Consider the following 7223-nt stretch of genomic DNA (forward strand, 5'->3'; position numbering starts at 1 on the left):
CCCCTCCCCTCAGCTCTCCTGGCCACATATCCGGCAAGGACTCCTTCATGGCCGCTCTGTCCCTGAGCCCCACTGTGACACCACCCCGCAAGCGGTCAAGGGAGTCCCCGGTCAGGGTGGTTGAGTCCCCCCCCCTGTCCACACCCTCCCCCAGTGGCGCTGCGACCCATCCCTCCGCCCCCCCCCCCTGCTTGGGGCCTGTGGTTCCTTCGGGTGCAGGGAAGTCCCTGGAGGACCTTGCTAAGGTGTGCAGCGACATCCTGGCCTCCGCCTTTGGCCCTGCCCCACCCCCTGTGGTGGAGTCCTCCATCCCTGCACCCACGACGCCTACCCTTCGCCCTCATGTCCCTGCGGTGCCTGGTCCTTCCCCCCCACATGATGCCCTCCCCGCTGTGGAAGACGAAGGAGTCTGACTGTGCAGGCAAGCTAGGGGACACGCGTCCCACTGTGTCCCCCATCCAGCTGTGACTCATGGACTGCCCTATGGGCTTTGTAAATATTGAACTTTATCCACACACACTTTATTTGGAAATGCTGAATAAAGCCTTTTTTTCCTTAGAACACTACTGCTTTTGTGGTATTGCTGTTGGTGGGGCTGCTACATGATTTTGGGTGGTGATCATGTGTTGGGTGTGTGGGAAATGTAGTAGTGTTCTGGTCATAGGGGGTACCCTGGTATCTGTGTGCCATCACAAGGTGTTAGCTAGGTTTCTCTGTTCATGTAAGCAGTTACTGCATGGTGAAATTGTCCCAAGGTGTGTTCCTTCCTCTGTGTACCCTGACATCTTCCCTACAGGGTGTTCCCAATATTTAGCGCTGAGCTGTGTCTACATTAGCTGGGTGTGTGACGGACTCGTTAGACTTGGCCCATGCATGCAGAGCGATGTCTCCACCTGCATCATTCGTGGCATCCTTGGTGATCACTGTACTTGTGTATGTAGTCTGTTGACATGACTTCATGTGGACATGTTCCCTTTTAGGCTGTATGCATGTGTGTACTCCCTGCCTCGCACACATGTGTTACATGTACTGCAGGGTCTTTGTGCACCTGACTGACAATTGTGGCAATTGGATCTGTGGGTACTCCACCCTTTTTTTCCATGGGCACTGCTGGGAGGACTCTGCACACACCCCTCCTGTCTCTGGGCACTGCTGGGAGGACTCTGCACCCACCCCTCCTGTGTCTGGGCACTGCTGGGAGGACTCTGCACACACCCCTCCTGTGTCTGGGCACTGCTGGGAGGACTCTGCACCCACCCCTCCTGTGTCTGGGCACTGCTGGGAGGATTCTGCACACACCCCTCCTGTGTCTGGGCACTGCTGGGAGGACTCTGCACCCACCCCTCCTGTGTCTGGGCACTGCTGGGAGTGATAGGCACACACCCCTCCTATGTCTGGGCACTGCTGGGGGACTCTGCACCCACCACTCCTGTGTCTGGGCACTGCTGGGAGGACTCTGCACACACCCCTCCTGTGTCTGGGCACTGCTGGGAGGACTCTGCACCCACCCCTCCTGTGTCTGGGCACTGCTGGGAGGACTCCGCACCCCCCTCCTGTGTCTGGGAACTGCAGGGAGTGATAGGCACACATCCCTCCTGTGTCTGGGCACTGCTGGGAGGACTCTGCACACACCCCTCCTGTGTCTGGGCACTGCTGGGAGGACTCTGCACCCACCCCTCCTGTGTGTGGGCACTGCTGGGAGTGATAGGCACACACCCCTCCTGTGTCTGGGCACTGCTGGGAGTGATAGACACTCACCCCTCCTTTGTCTGGGCACTGCTGGGAGGACTCTGCACCCACCCCTCCTGCATCTGGGCACTGCTGGAAGGACTCTGCACCCACCCCTCCTGTGTCTGGGCACTGCTGGGAGGACTCTGCACACACCCCTCCTGTGTCTGGGCACTGCTGGGAGTGATAGGCACACACCCTCCTGTGTCTGGGCACTGCTGGTAGGACTCTGCACACACCCCTCCTGTGTCTGGGCACTGCTGGGAGGACTCTGCACCCACCCCTCCTGTGTCTGGGCACTGCTGGGAGTGATAGGCACACACCCCTCCTATGTCTGGGCACTGCTGGGGGACTCTGCACCCACCCCTCCTGTGTCTGGGCACTGCTGGGAGGACTCTGCACACACCCCTCTTGTGTCTGGGCACTGCTGGTAGGACTCTGCACCCACCCCTCCTGTGTCTGGGCAGTGCTGGGAGGACTCTGCACACACCCCTCCTGTGTCTGGGCACTGCTGGGAGTGATAGGCACACACCCCTCCTGTGTCTGGGCACTGCTGGGAGGCCTCTGCACACACCCCTCCTGTGTCTGGGCACTGCTGGGAGGACTCTGCACCCACCCCTCCTGTGTCTGGGCACTGCTGAGAGTGATAGGCACACACCCCTCCTGTGTCTGGGCACTGCTGGGAGTGATAGGCACACACCCCTCCTGTGTCTGGGCACTGCTGGGAGGACTCTGCACCCACCCCTCCTGCATCTGGGCACTGCTGGGAGGACTCTGCACCCACCCCTCCTGTGTCTGGGCACTGCTGGGAGGACTCTGCACACACCCCTCCTGTGTCTGGGCACTGCTGGGAGTGATAGGCACACACCCCTCCTGTGTCTGGGCACTGCTGGGAGGACTCTGCACACACCCCTCCTGTGTCTGGGCACTGCTGGGAGGACTCTGCACCCACCCCTCCTGTGTCTGGGCACTGCTGGGAGTGATAGGCACACACCCCTCCTGTGTCTGGGCACTGCTGCGAGTGATAGGCACACACCTCTCCTGTGTCTGGGCACTGCTGGGAGGACTCTGCACCCACCCCTCCTGCATCTGGGCACTGCTGGGAGGACTCTGCACACACCCCTCCTGTGTCTGAGCACTGCTGGGAGTGATAGGCACACACCCCTCCTGTGTCTGGGCACTGCTGGGAGGACTCTGCACACACCCCTCCTGTCTCTGGGCACTGCTGGGAGGACTCTGCACCCACCCCTCCTGTGTCTGGGCACTGCTGGGAGGACTCTGCACACACCCCTCCTGTGTCTGGGCACTGCTGGGAGGACTCTGCACCCACCCCTCCTGTGTCTGGGCACTGCTGGGAGGACTCTGCACACACCCCTCCTGTGTCTGGGCACTGCTGGGAGGACTCTGCACCCACCCTCCTGTGTCTGGGCACTGCTGAGAGTGATAGGCACACACCCCTCCTATATCTGGGCACTGCTGGGGGACTCTGCATCCACCCCTCCTGTGTCTGGGCACTGCTGGGAGGACTCTGCACACACCCCTCCTGTCTCTGGGCACTGCTGGGAGGACTCTGCAGACACCCCTCCTGTCTCTGGATATGTACGCTTAGAACATACACGGGTGTGGGTTCGCTCCATGCATACGAGGTGGGGGTAGGGTCCGTACATACACTGTTGGGGTGGGGGTACGCTCCATACGTACGCGGGTGAGGGTACGGGTCATACATACACTGTTGGGGTGAGGGTACGCTCCATACATACACGGGTGTGGGTACGGGCCGTACATACACGGTTGAGGTGGGGGTACGGTCCGTACATACACTGTTGGGGTGGTGGTACGCTCCATACGTCCGCGGGTGAGGGTACGGGTCGCACTTACACTGTTGGGGTGGGGGTACGCTCCATACGTCCGCGGGTGAGGGTACGGGTCGTACTTACACTGTTGGGGTGGGGGTACGCTCCATACGTACGTGTTAGACCCGGCCCTCGTAACATAGTCAGACCTGACCCCTGCACCTCACACCAGCCCCGAGCCCACGGCCTAGCCGATCCTTCCCACCAGAACACACACACCCGACCCGGACTTCCCCCGTCCGTGGCCTTCCTCCTTCGGCCACCCCGGGCCCGCGTGCCCACTTCATGCACCAAGATGGCCGCCCGGCCCCAGCACGACCCTAGCCACAGGCGCCACTCCGGCTGGAGGACATCGCGCTCCCCTTGGGATGAGAAAGGGAGGAGCAGTTTCCATCACACCTCTGCGCTTCCCTGGGAAGGTGGGTTTCGATCGACCCGCCGGCCTCCCCGAGGGCTGGCTCCACGCCTGCTGGGTGTCTGGGGCTCCTCCCGGCCCGGCCCTGAAAGGATCAAAGGACAATAGCAGGAAACCCCCAACAAGCGACCCCCAGGTGACAAGACCCCTGCCTGCACAGACTCCGGACATCAAAGAGGAGTCGCCCTATAACAAGGGGTGCTCTGGGACTGTCCGGCAGATTCGCCTTGGAAACACATGAGCCCTGCTGAGTGACTCGCGGCTCCCTGAAGATCGTCAAAACCCCGAACTTGTGCTTGAGCCCTGCTGAGTGACTCGCGGCTCCCTGAAGATCGTAAGACCTCCGAACTTGTGCTTGAGCCCTGCTGAGTGACTCGCGGCTCCCTGAAGATCGTAAGACCTCCGAACTTGTGCTTGAGCCCTGCTGAGTGACTCGCGGCTCCCCGAAGATCGTAAGACCTCCGAACTTGTACTCGAGCCTGCTGAGTATCTCGCAGCGCCCACAGACTCCCTTGGTCCCGCCGGACCCCACGACGACAAGCGTATTCCCCAGCTCGAGGATTGTGAGCTGTGCGCCGGATACGCTCCTGCATTTGATCCATACCCCCAAGGACTGTCCCGCTACCTCCTAACCCCCCTCCAAGACTTTGTGAGCCCGCGCTCTACTTGTATATATTTTGCCTTGCTGATCATAAGGATCTTACCACTCCGATTTGATAAAGATTTGCTCTTAAGAACTCCTCGTGTGGTGTCTCTCTGTCGTGCGGTGCCGAGTGTGCGATCCTAGATACGAGGTTCCTCCCCTGAGGAGTCTCCCGCCAGTGCCCGGCTACGATACCTCGAGGGTGGGTCTCAGGGCAGTCAGGGCCCCCTCCGGGCCCCTCTGAGGTCGCCTTCTAACATTACGCGGGTGAGGGTATGGGTCGTACTTACACTGTTGGGGTGGGGGTACGCTCCATACATACGCGGGTGTGGGTACGGGCCGTACATACACGGTTGGGGTGGGGGTACGGTCCGTACATACACTATTGGGGTGGGGGTACGCTCCATACGTACGCGGGTGAGGGTACGGGTCGTACTTACACTGTTGGGGTGGGGGTACGCTCCATACGTCCGCGGGTGAGGGTATGGGTCGTACTTACACTGTTGTGGTGGGGGCTCGCTCCATACGTACGCGGGTGAGGGTTCGGGTCGTACTTACACTGTTGGGGGGTGGGGGTACGCTCCATACATACGCGGGTGTGGGTACGGGCCGTACATACACGGTTGGGGTGGGGGTACGGTCCGTACATACACTGTTGGGGTGGGGGTACGCTCCATACGTACGCGGGTGAGGGTACGGGTCGTACTTACACTGTTTGGGTGGGGGTACGCTCCATACGTCCGCGGGTGAGGGTACGGGTCGTACTTACACTGTTGGGGTGGGGGTACGCTCCATACGTACGCGGGTGAGGGTACGGGTCGTACATACACGGTTGGGGTGGGGGTACGCTCCATGCATACGCGGGTGAGGGTACGGGTCGTACTTACACTGTTGGGGTGGGGGGTACGCTCCATACGTACGTGGGTGAGGGTACGGGTCGTACATACACGGTTGGGGTGAGGGTACGGGTCGTACATACACTGTTGGGGTGGGGGTACGCTCCATGCATACGCGGGTGAGGGTACGGGTCGTACTTACACTGTTGGGGTGGGGGTACGCTCCATACGTACGCGGGTGAGGGTACGGGTCGTACTTACACTGTTGGGGTGGGGGGTACGATCCATACGTACGCGGGTGAGGGTACGGGTCATACTTACACTGTTGGGGTGGGGGGTACGCTCCATGCATACGGGGGTGGGGGTACGGTCCGTACATATCCGTACCCACCCTATGGAATGCTTGTGCGGGCCGTACCCAGGCCTTTGCCAAGTGGGTGCAGCCGTCCCACCATTGCTGGGGTGACGTAGGTGTGGGCGTGGTACGACTCGTACCCACGCTCTTAAGGCGTGGGTACGGGACGTACCTGTATTGTTGTGTTGCCGGTTCGCGTCGTCAAGCACTTCCGTTGTGGCGGACGCTGGCTTTGCTGGACACGCCCCCACCCCCTCGTAGTGACCAGGGCCTGGGGGTCAGGTATGTCCAGGGCATGTGTGCTGTGTGACTTTGGTGGGGGTTTTGTGGCCTGCCCCTGCTCCTGCCCTCCCCCCCTTCCCCCCTCCCTTTGTTGTTCTGACCTTCTGCGGAGTCTGCGTCGTAACCTGTAGAGGAGGTCGACTGCTATGAGGGCCGGGATGACACGTAGGTTCGGGTCCATGTCTGTCCGTCGCGTGCAGGTACTCCTTGTTCGCGTCGTCCTGATTTCCCGGCAGTTTTTGCCTGCCGGAAAATATTGTCCGTGCGGGATGACGTCGGTGCGAATCGTAATTCCTGGTTCGTGAATGGCAGGCTGCGTGCGTCCAGACGTCACGTCGGCGCTTTCCCGGATCACATTTGTATGTTTATTTTCGTCGGTCGGGGTTTTGTACGATTCGTACGGAAATGGTGTTTCCGTGCGAATCGTAATTCCATGTTTTTATATTTTTGAGCCCGGGTACGCGTCGGACGGAGAATATGCTCCGTCCGACGGTTCGTACCCGGTTTTTACCGGATCGTGATCGGCACCATAGTTTTTAAACAGGCAATGGCCAACAACCCCATATTAATGCAACTATAATCTGCACCACCATAGGCAACTAGGCCCCATCCAAAGAAAACTATTAACTACTCCAAAAAAGGCCACCAATCCCCAACATAGTTAAATATTTATCTAGCGCAACCTGCACCCTGGATAAGTTTTCACCCTTACACAAGTGTTGGAACTGGCCCTTTTTGCAGATTCATCCCCCAAACTTTTTATATCCTCCTGCATTGTTTCTGACCTGTTTTTGTTGGTTTTGTGACTCTGGACACTTTACCACTGCTGATCAGTGCTAAAGTGCATGTGCTGTATCTTGTAAACTTGGTAAGATTGGTCAACACCTATTTGGCATATTTAATTTACATGTTAGTTCATTGTACAGTGGTATCCCATACCCAGGGCCTGTAAATTAAATGGTACTAGCGGGCTGCAGCGCTGCTTGTGCCACCCACCAAAGTAGCCTTTCAAACCTGTCTCAGGCCTATGCTGCCGCAGGGCCTGCACGCGCAGTAAAATGGCATGGAAAGTGGTTGCCACGTCTGAAACTTCCCTTTTACTACATACAAG

Source organism: Triturus cristatus, chromosome 1_1, assembly GCF_964204655.1.
Source record: "Triturus cristatus chromosome 1_1, aTriCri1.1, whole genome shotgun sequence".
NCBI classification, from domain to species: Eukaryota; Metazoa; Chordata; class Amphibia; order Caudata; family Salamandridae; genus Triturus; species Triturus cristatus.